This window comes from Triturus cristatus, chromosome 11 (genome assembly GCF_964204655.1).
Source record: "Triturus cristatus chromosome 11, aTriCri1.1, whole genome shotgun sequence".
NCBI classification, from domain to species: domain Eukaryota; kingdom Metazoa; phylum Chordata; class Amphibia; order Caudata; family Salamandridae; genus Triturus; species Triturus cristatus.
The window spans coordinates 699,772,974-699,788,891 of record NC_140594.1 but is presented as its reverse complement, the minus strand read 5'-3'; positions in this window follow the sequence as shown (position 1 = coordinate 699,788,891).

Below are 15,918 nucleotides of genomic sequence, written 5' to 3'. Positions count from 1 at the left end.
CATGAGTACTATCTGGATTATTGCAGGAGTGAATCAGTAGTCTGCAGAGGGTTAGGGGCCTGCATAGATTGTGCACATTTGACTGTAGCACTGCGTGTGTTAATGCCTGAGTCATTGTACAAAGGCATGGACAGTGACTGGGTAGGTAGAGTGCTGGTAGTTCACAGCAGTGTGAGTTTATAAGTGCTTGTGTTTCAGCACAGAGATTAGATAAGGACATGGTTCTGTCAGGATGATTGCAAGAGTGGACAGAGAGTGACAGTGTGATTGCGGCAGTGCATAAGTACTATCTGGATTATTGCAGTAGTGAATCAGTAGTCTGTAGAGGGTTAGGGGCCTGCATAGATTGTGCACATTTGGCTGTAGCACTGTGTGTCTTAATGCCTGAGTCATTGTACAAGTGCATGGACCGTGACTGGGTAGGTACAGTGCTGGTAGTTGACAGCAGAGTGAGTTTATAAGTGCTTGTGTTTCAGCACAGAGCTTAGATAAGGACATGGCTCTGTCAGGATGATTGCAAGAGTGGACAGAGTGTGACAGTGTGATTGGGGCACTGCATGAGTACTATCTGGATTATTTCAGGAGTGAATCAGTCATCTGCAGGGGGTTAGGAGACCGAATAGATTCTGCACATGTGACTGTAGCACTGCGTGTGTTAATGCCTGAGTCATTGTACAAGTGCATGGACAGTGACTGGGTAGGTAGAGTGCTAGTAGTTGACAGTAGATTGAGTTTATTAGAGCTTGTGTTTCAGCACAGAGATTAGATAAGGACATGGTTCTGTCAGGATGATAGGAGGAGTGGACAGAGAGTGACACTAATTGCTGATCTGCATGGCCACTACCTGGATTTTTGCAGGAGTGAATCAGTAGTCTACAGGGGGTTAGATGCCTGCATAGATTGTGCACATTTGGCTATAGCACTGCGTGTGTTAATGCCTGAGTCATTGTACAAGTGCATGGACAGTGACTGGGTAGGTAGAGTGCTGGTACTTGACAGCAGGGTGAGTTTATAAGTGCTTGTGTTTCAGCACAGACATTAGATAAGAACATGGTTCTGTCAGGATGATTGCAAGAGTGGACAGAGTGTGACAGTGTGACTGGGGCACTACAAGAGTTCTATCAGGATTATTGCAGGAGTGAATCAGTAGTCTGCAGAGGGTTAGGGGCCTGCATAGATTGTGCACATTTGACTGTAGCACGGTGTCTCTTCATGCCTGATTCATTCTACAAGTGCATAGACAGTGACTGGGTAGATAGAGTGCTGGTAGTTAAGAGCAGGGTGAGTTTATAAGTGCTTGTGTTTCAGCACAGAGATTAGATAAGGATATAGTTCTGTCAGGATAATTGCAAGAGTGGACAGAGAGTGACAGTGTGAGTGGGACACTGCATGAGTACTATCTGGATTGTTTCAGGAGTGAATCAGTCATCTGCAGGGGGTTAGGAGACCGCATAGATTCTTCACATGTGACTGTAGCACTGCGTGTGCTAATGCCTAAGTCATTGTACAAGTGCATGGACAGTGACTGGGTACGTAGAGTGCTAGTAGTTGACAGTAGAGTGAGTTTAGAAGAGCTTGTGTTTCAGCACAGAGATTATATAAGGACATGGTTCTGTCAGAATAATAGGAGGAGTGGACAGAGAGTGACACTGTGATTGCTGATCTGCATGTGGTTGCTGATCTGCATGTCTACTACCTGGATTTTTTCAGGAGTGAACCAGTAGTCTGCAGGGGGTTAGATGCCTGCATAGAGTGTGCACATTTCACTGTAGCACTACGTGTGTTAATGCCTGAGTCATTGTACAAGCGCAATGATAGTGACTGGGTAGGTACAGTGCTGGAAGTTGACAGCAGGGTGAGTTTATAAGTGCTTGTGTTTCAGCACAAAGATTAGATAAGAACTTGGTTCTGTCAGGATGATTGCAAGAGTGGACAGAGAGTGACAATGTGATAGGGGAACTACATGAGTTCTAGCAGGATTATTGCAGAAGTGAATCAGTAGTCTGCAGAGGGTTAGGGGCCTCATAGATTGTGCACATTTGACTGTAGCACTGCGTGTGTAAACATTGTACAAGTGCATGGACAGTGACTGGGTAGGTAGAGTGCTGGTAGTTGACAGCAGGGTGAGTTTATAAGTGCTTGTGTTTCAGCACAGAGATTAGATAAGAACATAGTTCAGTCAGGATGATTGCAAGAGTGGACAGAGAGTGACAGTGTGATTGGGGCAGTGCATAAGTACTATCTGGATTATTGCAGTAGTGAATCAGTAGTCTACAGTGGGTTAGGGGCCTGCATTGATTGTGCACAGTTGGCTGTAGCACTGTGTGTCTTAATGCCTGAGTCATTTTACAAGTGCATCAACAGTGAGTGGGTAGATTGAGTGGTGGTAGTTGACAGCAGGGTGAGTTTCTAAGTGCTTGTGTTTTGGCACAGAGATTACATAAGGATATGTTTCTGTCAGGATGATTGCAGGAGTGGGCAGAGTCTGACAGTGTGATTACTGCAGTACATTGCTACTACTTGGATTTTTGCAGGAGTGAATCAGTAGACTGCAGGGGGTTTTGGGACCGAATAGATTGTGCGCATTTACCTACATACTAACTACGAAATTAGACATTATGGAACCACAAAAAACTTCTCATGCACTTTTAAAATCACATATTCACTACCATTGCACTCCTGTAATCTATCAGGTACCTCTCCTTAATTCAGTAAATATAGATACAACTATATAAATACAATCTAAACAAATACATGACTCATGACATACTATCTACTTAAGGAGACAACTACTACATACCAGAAAGAGTAAAATGTAGTGGTTTTCTTTTGAACTTCATATTGCCAATTAAATCTAGAAATATGCATCATCATCAAACTGTACCTCTCAACAGGCCTAATTAAGAAGAGTAATCAACAACACCTTTTTTTATGAAGATTTCTAAAACCACACAAACTGGACAAACTAATAACAGAATTGTAATTATTAACACCTTATATGATCATCTTGCAAACAGCACAGTTGTACCTCATTTTACCAAACTATCTATAATAATGCCATTTTATTTAACTATACCTTTTTAATGAGAAGAAATATGCATGCCTAATAAACTGCACCTTAAATAAACATTTTTGAAAATACACATTCTTCATGCATATTAACCAATTAATAAGAAATAAGAAAAATCATTCAACTATACCTTTCAAGACACTTATATATATATATTAGTGCACATACTAAGTTTTTTAAACAAAGTTCAAATACAATAGAAATTATTCCAATATATAGCTGTACATTTAATAAATTAATTTAACCAGCAGAGTTTTATAAAAATGTCAAAGCTATATTACATAAATCTCTTAAAAATATAACTCCCCTTTAAAATAAATCTGTTGAATGAAAAATCTCACACACTCAGTCAGGATTTTCTTTTTCACACAGAGAATGTAGATGAGCGCACTCTCCAATGTAAAACCAGTAATGGCAAACTTGCCCTCTATTTTTCCATACATATACACATAACCCACAAATGACATTGCTTCCCAGTGTTTTTCAAATTGAAAAACGATTTTCCATTGGTCATAAAGAATAATGCTTTTCAACTGACATCTTCACCCCTTGTCTTTAATGTCAGTTTCCATAGCAACAAGTCATGCAACATTCAACTTAGCTGCCAGGTCACAAGTTCACCACACAATGTTGCAAATGACAATAGCAGGTGTGGTTGGCTTTGCAATGCATGCCCTTATCCTTTCTGCTGTACCTTTCAAACATTTCAAAATAACCAATAAGAAACATGCTTTCTAAACAAACTAAAATGCACCCTATATTTGAAAGTAGAGTGTTCTTAAACAGCCAATCAAATCTCTACTTTCTTAAACACAGCATGTTGTCCACCATTTTAAATAGATTTCATTCGACCACCTGCCTACCTCAGCTAAAGACATCTTTTGATTACCTACAGAGATCCCTTCAAGATGCTTTCAGTGTGGATTGTTGGGCACAGCTATGTTTTCTGCTGCAAAAGGTATGCTGAAAGCAGAGGTATTGACAAAGACCTAGCTTTACAAAATGTACATATTAAATGGATTGGACAGAGAGGATTGAAGTGGCACCAATTGATGCCATTGGTTAAAACCTTTATGCACCTCCAACCTCCTGACCTCATCATTGTGCACTGTGGTGGCAATGACCTAGGCACATTGACTGGGGTAGGTCTGGAAATGCTAATGAAGGACACTTTTGCAATATTGATGTTGCTTTTCCCCCAAACTGCCTTTGTCTACGCTAACATATGCCAAAGACAGAAATGGAAGTGGTCCAATCAATTTTGTTCACAGATTGAGAAAGCTAGAAAAAATGTCAATAAAGCTTTTTCTGCTTATCTCAGAGACCATAGTATGGGGTCCATATACAACAACAATCTGTGTTTTAATGTGGATGGCATATACAGGAGAGATGGTGTACATTTCACAGATGAGGAAAACAGAGTCTTTTTCAACAACTTCAGACTCTGCATCGGCACTTACATGTAGCTACCATCTTCTCACAATAAACATAAGGGCTCTTTTTAGAGCCACCCAAGATCCAAACATACAACCTAGATGTATCATGAAAAAAATCTTACATTTTTTTCCTGGGAGTCACGCATCCCTCGCGTTCACACAAGGGGGCCACGCTGGGAGTTGTGCACCACTCACGTTCACACCAGGGGCAACACGCTGGGAGTCACGCACCCCTCGTGTTCACACCAGGGGGCCACGCTGGGAGTCAAGCACCTCTCGCGTTCTCACCAGGGGGCCGCACTGAGTGCCGCGCTAGGGTCACGACTCCAAATTTTTCGGAAAAAAAACCCGGCTCCTACCAGTAATTATTTTCGCCCCGGGGACCCCATCCCCCTGGGCCTATGCACTTCGTTGGAGACTGTGGGCCACAGTCCCGCCGGCTCCCCGCGTCCTGCGGGAGCCAGCATTGTTTTTCCACATGGGGAGCCACTGACATGCAGCTCCCCGTGTGGAAAAGCAATTCTGCTTTGGATTTTAGAAGAGAAAGCAGGTTTCTCTGCTCTCCCTTCCAAAATCCAAACCAGAGTTTGCTACGATAGAGCGGGAGACCATGCTCCCACCCTACCATAGCAAACAGCAGTGTTCCGGGGTCCCGGGGTGGGCACCCTGGGACACTGTAGGAGCTGGCCCTGGAGGGTGGCAGTCCCGAGGGCCATCACAGGCTCCAGGAGGGGGGCCGTGCAGCCCCCCACCCAACAATTCCAAAGCCCCGGGGAGGTGTTGATTCCTGGGGCAAAAAGGACCCCCACATTTTAACAGATAATGCCCCGGGGTGGTGGTGGTCCACGGGGCATTTGGGGGGGGGCTGCAGCCCCCTCACACAATTTTATTTTAAAAACAAATTCAAAAATAGAGCCCCAGTGAGGTGGCGGTCCCCGGGGCTGTGGGCCCCTCCACGGGCCCCCTCCTTACATTACACAAATCCCCCCGCGAACTGGCCCACCCGTGGGGTTAAAAGTAATGAAGCGAAGAAGCCCTCGCTTCTTTTTTTTTTGTCTGGATCCGCGCACCCAGCACGCATTCTGCTGTTTTTTGTAAAAAAAATGCTTTTTTTGGCCCTGGGGGTCCTTGTGGGAACCCCTGAGCAGGCCTAGGGGGTCAGGGTGTTTCTACCCTGCCCCCTTTTCTTCTTTGTCACCTTTGTTTCCCTGGTTTCTTGTGCCTCAGGTCTACCGAGGCACAAGATGGCTGCCAACATTCCTGGTTTGAAGTGTTGATAGGCAATTAGAATGCAGCTCGTGATCAGCAGGGTGCACGGATCCACCACGGCTCTATATATCGAAACTTTTGTTTTTTGATTTTCTCAGCAACTACTGAACGGATTTACACCATTTAAAAAAAGTTCTCTTTCTGAACCAATGGCTACCTTTTTGTCAAATCTGGTGTAATTCCGTTCAGCAGTTTTGGCTGTAACCGTGTCTAAAGTTTCCTATGGGAAATTGATTTTTTGACCTCTAATTTTTTTAATTTCTCAGGAAATACTGAACAGACTTACACCATTTAAAAAAAAGGTCTCTTTCTGAACCAAGAGCTATCTTGTTGCCAAATTTGGTGTAATTCCGTTCTGCAGTTCAGGCTGTAGTCGTGTCTAAGGTTTCCTATGGGAAATAACATGGAGAATACGCATTTTGGGACCCCCCTTTTTTCTTGTCCCGCTTGGCAAATCACCCTGAAACTTCCAGCATAGGAGCTGACCAGAGCGGGCCATAAGTTTTGAAAATTTCGCGAAGATTCGTCAACCGACACCAAAGTTATTGGGGAAAAAAAACTCGTTTCCTATGGAAAATAGGTTCTAACTATAACTACCTACTATATATATATATATATATATATATATATATATACATATATACATATATATATATATATATTTATATATATATATATATATATATATATATATATATTCACTTAAAAAACCATAGGTTTCACACATGTTATAGTTAGCTGGACATTTCACTCATAAAAAACCAATGAAATTCCCCCGTTATAGTTACTGCAGGCAACTATAACTCACGCGACCGTAATCCTCTGCTGATGCTAATACTGTATTTAGACACTTATTTACCCATGTCTTCTTCCATTAATCTTTAGCTATACATATATTACAAATATTTATTTTTCAGAAAGACACATATGTCATCAGTGATGTAATATCTGACGTCATCAGCAGAGGATTGCGGTCGCGTGAGTTATAGTTGCCTGCAGTAACTATAACGGGGGAATTTCATTGGTTTTTTATGAGTGAAATGTCCAGCTAACTATAACATGTGTGAAACCTATGGTTTTTTAAGTGAATTTGCAAGGTTTTTTAAATGCTAATTCCTAACTATAACGTGTGTGAAACCTATGGTTTTTTCAGTGAATTTGTACGGTTTTTTAAATGCTAATTTATTTATGTATTATTTTTTTATATATTTATTTTACAATAAACTACGTATTAAAAATTATTATTATTTTTTTTTTGGTTTTCACCCTGCGAATTATTTTATTTTTTTTGTAAAAAAAAATTATTTTTTTTTGTGTTTTTCAGGGTGCGCGCACTGTGTGCGCACCCCCGCGATTTAAAAAAAAAAAAAAAAAATTTTTTGCCTTCGGGGTCCTTCAGGGACCTCCTGACAAAGGCTAGGGGGTCAGGAACTCTCTACCCTGCCCCCTTTTCACGTTCGCCACGTTCCTTTTTCACTCTCGCACTGAAAACAAACAAAATGGCGGCCGACACTTCCTGATTTCGACCGATTCGAACGTTGACTAACATGTAACCACCAATCAGAATTACGCTCGCGCACGTTAGGGTGCTCGCACGGTGCTCGCACGGTGCGCGCACCCTGCGCGCTTATAGATATATATATGCTTTTAATGCTATTTTCTCCGGAAATACTGAACAGATTTACACCAGACCTGCAAAAGGCACTTCCTTGACCTTATGGCTACCTCTCTGCCAAATTTCAAGTAATTCTGTTCAGCCGTTCGGGCTGTAGCTGTGTCTAAAGGTCCTATGGAAAAATGCATGGGAAAAACGCGTTTTGGGACCCCCCTTTTATCTCAGCCCCCGATTGATGAATCCCCCCGAGACTTTCAGGGTAGGAGCGGAGCGTAGCGCCCCACCTATTTTGAAAAATTCGCGAGGATTCGTCGACCGGCGCCAAAGTTATTCAAAATAGAATGTTGCGGATTTCCTATGGAAACGTGGTCCTAACTATAACTACCTACTGGCGACCGCCAGTAGGTAATATATATATATATATATATATATATATATTACCTATTGGCGGTCGCCAGTAGGTAGTTATAGTTAGGACCTATTTTCCATAGGAAGTCCGCAACATTCTATTTGGAATAATTTTGGCGCCCGTTGACAAATCTTCACAAAATTTTCAAAACATTTGGCCAGCTCCGGTCCGCTCCTATCCTGAAAGTCTCGGGATGACTCGTGTAGCGGGGGCTGAGAAAAAAGGGGGGTCCCAAAACATGTTTTCCCCATGCAATTTCCCATAGGACCTTTAGCCACAGCTACAGTCCGAACTGCTGAACGGAATTACACCAAAATTGGCAGAAAGGTAGACCTTGGTTCAGAGTCGTGCCTTTTGCTTAAATGGTGTAAATCCGTTCAGTAGTTCCTAAGAAAATCAAAATCAAAATCACATATATATCTGGGCGGAGCCTAACCAAACATCTTATCGTGAGATCTGATTGGCTGTCAGCACTTCATCCAAGAATTGTTGGCTGCCATCTTGGGACCAATATACATGATAGCACCACATTAAAAAGCATTGCAGTTAATAGAAGGTTTTAAGACTTTATTTACATTATAAATCATTTGTTGATGGTACCATACTCATTTTAGGAATTGTGGTGTGTTCTAAGGTGTTTTTACCATGTGAAAAAGCCTTCTGCTGTGATATCATGAATCATGTTTGAGAGAAAACCATTTTCTCATGCTTTTCCCACAGAGGTTTGGAAGGTGATCTATAAGCTAAACTGAGAGCATATTTTCTGTAAATTCACATTATCTTTCTCAGTCATGTGGGAATGAAGTCTGACATTCTCAGTAAAACATGTACATCCAATAAGGGCAGAGACTGTCAGTTGATTCCTTTGTGTTCTACTGCAGCTTCCCAGAGTGTTCTAAAGAACAACTAGAGCGCTAACAGTCCTACTTATGACAAATGTATTGCACACCTGAAGCCATCTTGATTGGAATAAAGTGGTAACTTTTAAAACATTTAATTTAAAAAGGAACAAAATGAGGGGGTTCATTTTGACATAGAAAGTATGATTAGTGCTGCAGAAAGAAAAATTAGGGCACATTTTGACTTCTCAAATCCTCTTCTATTTCATAAAAAAATTCTGACATGCAGACTGAAACATACACTTTGAATACCAGCAGCAGACTTCCCTGGTGAGCAGTATCTTTACTACAGTGATCTAATGAGCAACTAGAGTGCTAACATTCAGAATTCATGGCAAATGTGTGACACATCTGAATGCCTTCTTGATGGAATCAAAGTAAAAAACTGAAAGCATTTCCTACTGAGGAGACTGCAGTAAATGAGGAAATTAGGAAACTTCATAACAAATAAATCTCCCAAGATGGCCACCAGAGACAAAATAGCCCAAATGCAGCACAAATATCACCCAGATGTAGCCCACATGTAGCCCAATGACAAAAGTGTGCAAAACACTTATTTTTTGTGTTTTTGCAGTTTTATATAGTGCAGACTTGTCAGGTATTGAAGTGCTTTACATGAGCATTGGTTAAACCACACAAGATCAAATTCATTTTGGTTGTAGACATGGGGAGATTAAGTGATTTGACCAGAATCACAGAATGTTGAGCTGAAGCAGAAACTCCAACCTGGTTCCCCAGTTGCAAAGTCAGCAGCTCTGGAAGTAACACCACATCCTCTCCCCTAAGTGCAACATTTAATCAAGTGGTCAACTGGATAAAAAACATAAAGATAACAAATAATTTAAAAGTGCTTTGTCGCTATTTGAAAACTCAGAAAATATGTCCTCATTTTAGTTTTTTAGAGCACTAACCATAATTTTGATGCAAATAAGACCCTCTCATATATGTAATTTCTAAAGGAAATGCTCTAGGTATTACAGTTTTGATTACATCAAGATGACATCAGACGTTCCACACTTTTGTAATAACTATAGAATTTTAGCAATCTAGTTTTTCATTAGGATACTGTGTAGAGGCAGAGGCCAGGGGCACGGACTCTGAAAATTGAAGGCAGGTAGGAGGGTGCAGAGGCAACAATTTGACCACACTGGGCAGGCAGGAAGGGCAGTGGCAGCACAACAGACTATGGAGGGCAGTGGAAAGGGGGGCAGGGGCAACAAACCAACAATACAGGACTGGCAGGAGAGGCTGTGGCAATATTATAGACCATTGTGGACAGAAGGAAGAGGCAGTGGTAGTACAACCATACATGCCAACAGACCCGATTCAGCCAGGAAACGTCCAATCTTTTTAAGCTCAAATGGGCTTTATTTGATCTGTTTCCTGTCTACAATCTCCTCTTTTTTAATGTAACTCAAAGGGGAAAATCAATACCCCAGTTTTTTTCCAAAATCTCCCTCTTACCAAGTTCAAAATGTTCGCAAGTATGGTACATTGGATCATGGAAGGCAGGAGGAATTGGTGTAGGGACATGGACTCGGATAACAGAGGACAGGAGGGATATGGAGAGGTGCACCAAACTGACCCTACAGGGCAGGCATCAGGGTTTGCAGCAGCACAATACACCACACAGGGCATGCGGGATGGGAGTGCAGCACAACAATCCATAGAAAGCAATAGGGAGGGGACAGGACCATGCACATGGACAACAGAGAACAGAGGGGAAAGAGGCAATGGTAGCTAGCTGACCATAATGGACAGACAGGAGAGAAAGCTGCAGCATAACAGACCATAAAGGGCAGGAGGGACGGATCAGGGGCATTACAATGGAACAGACAAGCCAGGAGGGAGGAAATAGGGGGTTGGACATGGAAACAGAGGGCTGGGGGAAAGGGGGCAGGGCAGGAGCAGCAAGATGACCATGGAGGTCAGGCAGGATGGGCACTAGAAACAAGACACACCATGGAGAGCAACAGTGAGTCTATGATGGCATACACACAGACCATGGAGTGAAGGTGGGAGGGGGTCAGGGGCAGCTAGCTGACCACACAGGGAAGGTGGGAGGGGCGGTGGCAGCACAGAAGACCATGCATGGCAAGCTGGAGGGTTAGTGGCAGCACAATGGCTATGATGGGCAAGAAGGAGGGTGCAGGGGCATGCACAAAGGACCATGGAGGATAGAAGGGAGGGTCAGAACCTGGGCACAGACAAGAGAGTTCAGGGGAAGGGGCCTCACAACAGACCGCGCGGGGCAGGCAGGAGGAGCAGTTGCAGCACAGCAGACCAGGGAGGGCAGAAGGGTGTGACAGTAAAATGGACCATGGAGGACAGGAGGAAGGGGATAGGGGCATGGCATGCGGACAGGCAGGGTGGAGGTGGCAGGGACAGGTTACAGTCATTTGACAATGAGGGGAGTGGCAGCTCAACAGAACACTCAGAGTAGATAGGAGTGGCAGGTCTATGGAATATGGTGGGCAAAAAGGATGGAGCAGGGGCATGCACAAAGACATCGCAGGGCAGGGAGAAGGAGAATAGGGGCAGCAAGCTTAGCACAGAGGCTAAGCAGGAGGTCAATGAAGGGGCATAGAATTGGGCAATAGAGGGCAGGAGGAGTGGACTGGTACATCATGCTAAATGGAAGGCAGTGGCCGCACATCAGACCATGCATTGCAGGAGGGAGGAGGCTAGTCCATGCTTTCAGACAACAGAGGATAGGGAGGAGGTGGATGGGGCAGCAAGCTAACTGTTCAGAGAAGGTGGGTATTAGGAACTTTATTGTTTTTAAAATGTGTGTCTGTGTGAACTACTGAAAATTTGAACAAGTATGCAGCATAATCTCACTTTTATTCAGAAAGAAGAGGATGTTTGTGACTGTGACTCCGGGCTCACTTGGCAGAAACACCCTCTGACCCTCCACCCCCCATCGCAAAATGTAATGCCTGTGAAAAGGGTAGGTGAACGCAGTGTTATATAGAACATAGTCCTGAGAGCATGATTGAATATGAAAACTAGATACAGTGTATGGTATAAACTATGCACCAAAAAGTGTGATATAAGATGAACCGGGGCTTGAAATATAATATGCAATACATTGTGCGCAATGACAGATTCATTGGAGAGCGCGAGATAGCACAGGCACTAGCGCGTGCTATGCGATATGCGCCTTAGAGTGTAATATGCACAGGGCAGTTTTGTGTAACCTAACTAGTCTCTAAAGTTGTAATATAAAATATGCGCTGGGGAGTGTAACATTGCATATGCACTGTGACAAAGATATGGATCCCAGATTGTAAAATGTATGGCATAGCGCTATACGTTATAACATAGGCATCAAGGAAGGCACGTTAGCTGGGGCAACATAACCCGTGCGAAGGCAAGTGTGGCATGACATATTCACGGGGTGGTGTTACTGTGCACATGGGCTAGAGAGTGTCATAGCATACGCAGTAGCTGGTGGAATACAACACAGAGGTGTGTGGCACTCGGCGGGCACTGGTGGGTGTAACACAGCATTGGGCTCAGCCAAGAGTGCGCTGTAACTCTCAAGTGTGGTTCGTCTCTTTTCCAGAGAGTAAAATAAAAAGTATTACACATCTGGCGGTGGATGTGTGTTTTATTAACCGTGAGGGGGGTTTCTTGCATAGTTTTGGTCGAATTTTTGTCGAATCCCCTTTGAATGGCTTGGTGTGTGTGTGTATTAAATGTGCCCATCAATAGCTACCCATGTTTGTATAAATAAACGACAAGGGTGTCTACTTGGAGAGTACCCACCGGCGGGGGTGCCGGGATTAGGCACGGTAGGGCATCAGACACGTCAGAGCTTCACTAGCGGTGTAAATACATTCCACGTGAATTCATTGTATGCATAGTCGCCTTTTAATGAATATCACGCAAATCGCCATATGATAGGTGCATACAGTTTGTCCAGCATGTCCTAGGTGTTTCTATAAATATATATTTTTTTTAATATTTTTTTTAAAAGGCTGGCCCCGGAGGTTGGGGTCCCCGGGGCTGATTAAGGCCTTGGGAGGGGGGGCACGCGGCCCCCTTCCAATTTTTTTTTTTTTTCAAAAAAATAAATTAGGGGGCAGACCCTGGGGGATGGGGTCCCCATGGCCAATAAATTACAAAAAGGAGGGGGGCCACACAGCCCCCCTTCTTAAAAAAAGAAAATAAATAAAAGACCGGCATCGTGCTGGAGGCCACGCCCCCTCCTTGCAGCACTCTGCAAACACGCCCCCTGGCGAGTTGTAAGTTGGGGAATTAATTCCCCTTCAATACTGAGGGTCCCTGAGGGCCAACTAGCCCAACAGGTATCTCCAGTATGTGCAAGGGAGCTGCGTTGCAGACAGGTGTTCTGAGGCCACACCCCTTTTTACACCTTTCTGCAACGCAGCTCTGTGGCGCTTACTGGAGGTACCTAGTGGGCTAGTTTGACCCTAGGGACCCGTAGGAGTCAAGGGGACTTGATCTCTCAACTTAGAATGGCCACAGGGCACGTTTACACAGTGGTGAAGGGAGGGGACGGGGCCTGAGGTGACATGTGCAAACAAGCCCTGTGGCGCATTTTAAGTTGGGGAAATAATTCCCTTTCAATCCTGAGGGACCCTGGGGGCCAACTAGCCCAACAGGTATCTCCAGTATGCGCAAGGGAGCTGCGTTGCAGACAGGTGTTCTGAGACCACGCCCCTTTTTACACCTTTCTGCAACGCAGCTCTGTGGCACTTACTGGAGGTACCTAGTGGGCTAGTTTGACCCTAGGGACCCTCAGGATTCAAGGGGACTTAATCTCCCAACTTAAAATGGCCACAGGGCGTGTTTACACAGTGGGGAAGGGAGGGGACGGGGCCTGAGGTGACGTGTGCAAACACGCCCTATGTCGCGTTTTAAGTTGGGGAAATAATTCCCCTTCAATCCTAACTAGCCCACCAGGTGCTTCCAGTAAGCGCCACTGAGCTGCGTTGCAGAGAGGTGGTCCAGGCCGTGCCACTTTTTACTTCTCTCTGCAACGCAGCTCTGTGGCGCTTACTGGAGGTACCTAGTGGGCTAGTTGGACCCTAGGGACCCTCAGGATTCAAATGAACTTAACCTCCCAGCTAAAAACGGCCACAGGGCGTGTTTACACAGTGGTGAAGGGAGGGGACGGGCCTGAGTTAACGTGTGCAAACACGCCCTGTGGCGCGTTTTAAGTTGGGGAAATAATTCACCTTCAATCCTGAGGGACCCTGGGGGCCAACTAGCCCACGAGGTGCTTTCCAGTAAGCGCCACTGCGCTGCGTTGCAGAGAGGTGATCTATGCCGTGCTCCTTTTTACATATCTCTGCAACGCAGCTCTGTGGTGCTTACCGGAGGTACCTAGTGGTCTAGTTGGACCCTAGGGGCCCTCAAGATTCAAGGGGACTTAATCTCCCAACTTAAAACAGCCACAGGGCGTGTTTACACAGTGGGGAAAGGAGGGGACGGGGCCTGAGGTGACGTGTGCAAACATGCCCTGTGGCGCGTTTTAAGAGGCAGTTTTAATCCCCCTGCCCTATTATATACTAGGGGCTTACAGAGGAGGTCATGCTAATCACAGGGGAACCCCAACGCATAGTGTTCCCTAGTGTATGTAGGTGTTTTCACTGTATTCTGAGTGTCTTTTAACATAGCACTGGCTCTAGGACTGGTTAGTCAGACTCAGTTACCACCGGTATCCTTCTGAAAAAGTGGAGGGTACAGGATGATTTTGCAACAAGGCTTCTTTCTGCTCTTCTGTTTGTTCTTTCTGCACGTTATCCTTCTTCCTGCACTTTTCTTCGTCTTTGAGGACTTCTGTTGCTTCTTTCTGCATTTCTTTTTTTCTTTCTGTGCGTTTTTTCTTCTTTCTTCAGATGTCCTATCTCTGTAGGCATAGTTAGCATTTAAAAAACCTTTGAAATTCACAGAAAAAAACATAGGTGTCAGGCACGTTATAGTTAGGAATTAGCATTTAAAAAACCTTAGAAATTCACCATAGGTTTCAGGGACGTCCAGCTAACTATAACGCCCCTGAAACCTATGGTTTATTCAGTGAATATATATATATATACCAATAACATTAAATCTATTTAAAAAAATTCTATTATAAATTAAAACATTAAACTATTTAGAGATCTTTAAACTTAATTTTCCCACTCCAGTTAGTGCAACAGTAGGGAAAGTGTTAAATAGCAGAGGTGTAAAAATTACTATTCCCACTCCGATCAGTGGAATAGTATGGAAAGTGTTGGATAGCTGAGGGGTATAAATTACTATTCCACTCCAGTGAGTGCAACAGTAGTGAAAGTATTGGATAGCTGAGGGATATAATTTACTATTTCCACTCCAGTCAGTGCAACAGTAGGGAAAGTATTGGATAGCGGAGGGGTAAAAATTACTATTGCCACCTCAATGAGTGAAACAGTAGGGAAAGTGTCTGATAGCGGAGGGGGAAAATTTACTATTCCCACTCCACTGAGTGCAACAGTAGGGAAAGAGTTGGATACCGGAGGGATAAAATTCACTATTCCCACTCCAGTCAGGGAAAGTGTTGGATTGCGGAGTGATATAAAATGTACTATTCTCATTCCAGTAAGTTCAAAATTGAAATCAAACAAAATATCATCAACAGAATAAAAATATTTTTTAAAGTAAAAAAAATACAAATATGTCAAAAATTAAAACAAAAATATGTTTAATATTAAAAATAACTAAAATAAAAACATATTATAATGTTAAATACATATTACAAATACCTACAAATATTATATTAAATAAAATAAAAAATAATTTTTAAACAAATAAATATTTTTATTTAGAAACTATTTATTAATCAAAACATTACCAACTAATTATTACTTCATTACAAATAAATTACTTCCCACCCTTTACCCCAATAAACCCCACAACCCACACCTAAAATTAACTGCAAAATTACCATAATGAATTGTTAATTAATTCATTAATACTAATTAACTAATTAATTCATTAATTACAAATAAATTACTTCCCACCCTTTGCCACTATAAACCCCACAACCCACACCTAAAATGTACCTAAAAAATTTAAAAACACAATTAATATCATAAAATCTCAATTAAATAAATATTAATAAATAAAACATATTTATTAATTTATTATCATTAAATTACTTCCCACCCTATTCCCCTATAAACCCACAATCCGCTACTGAACTAAAAAACTCAAAATTTAATTAAAATAAA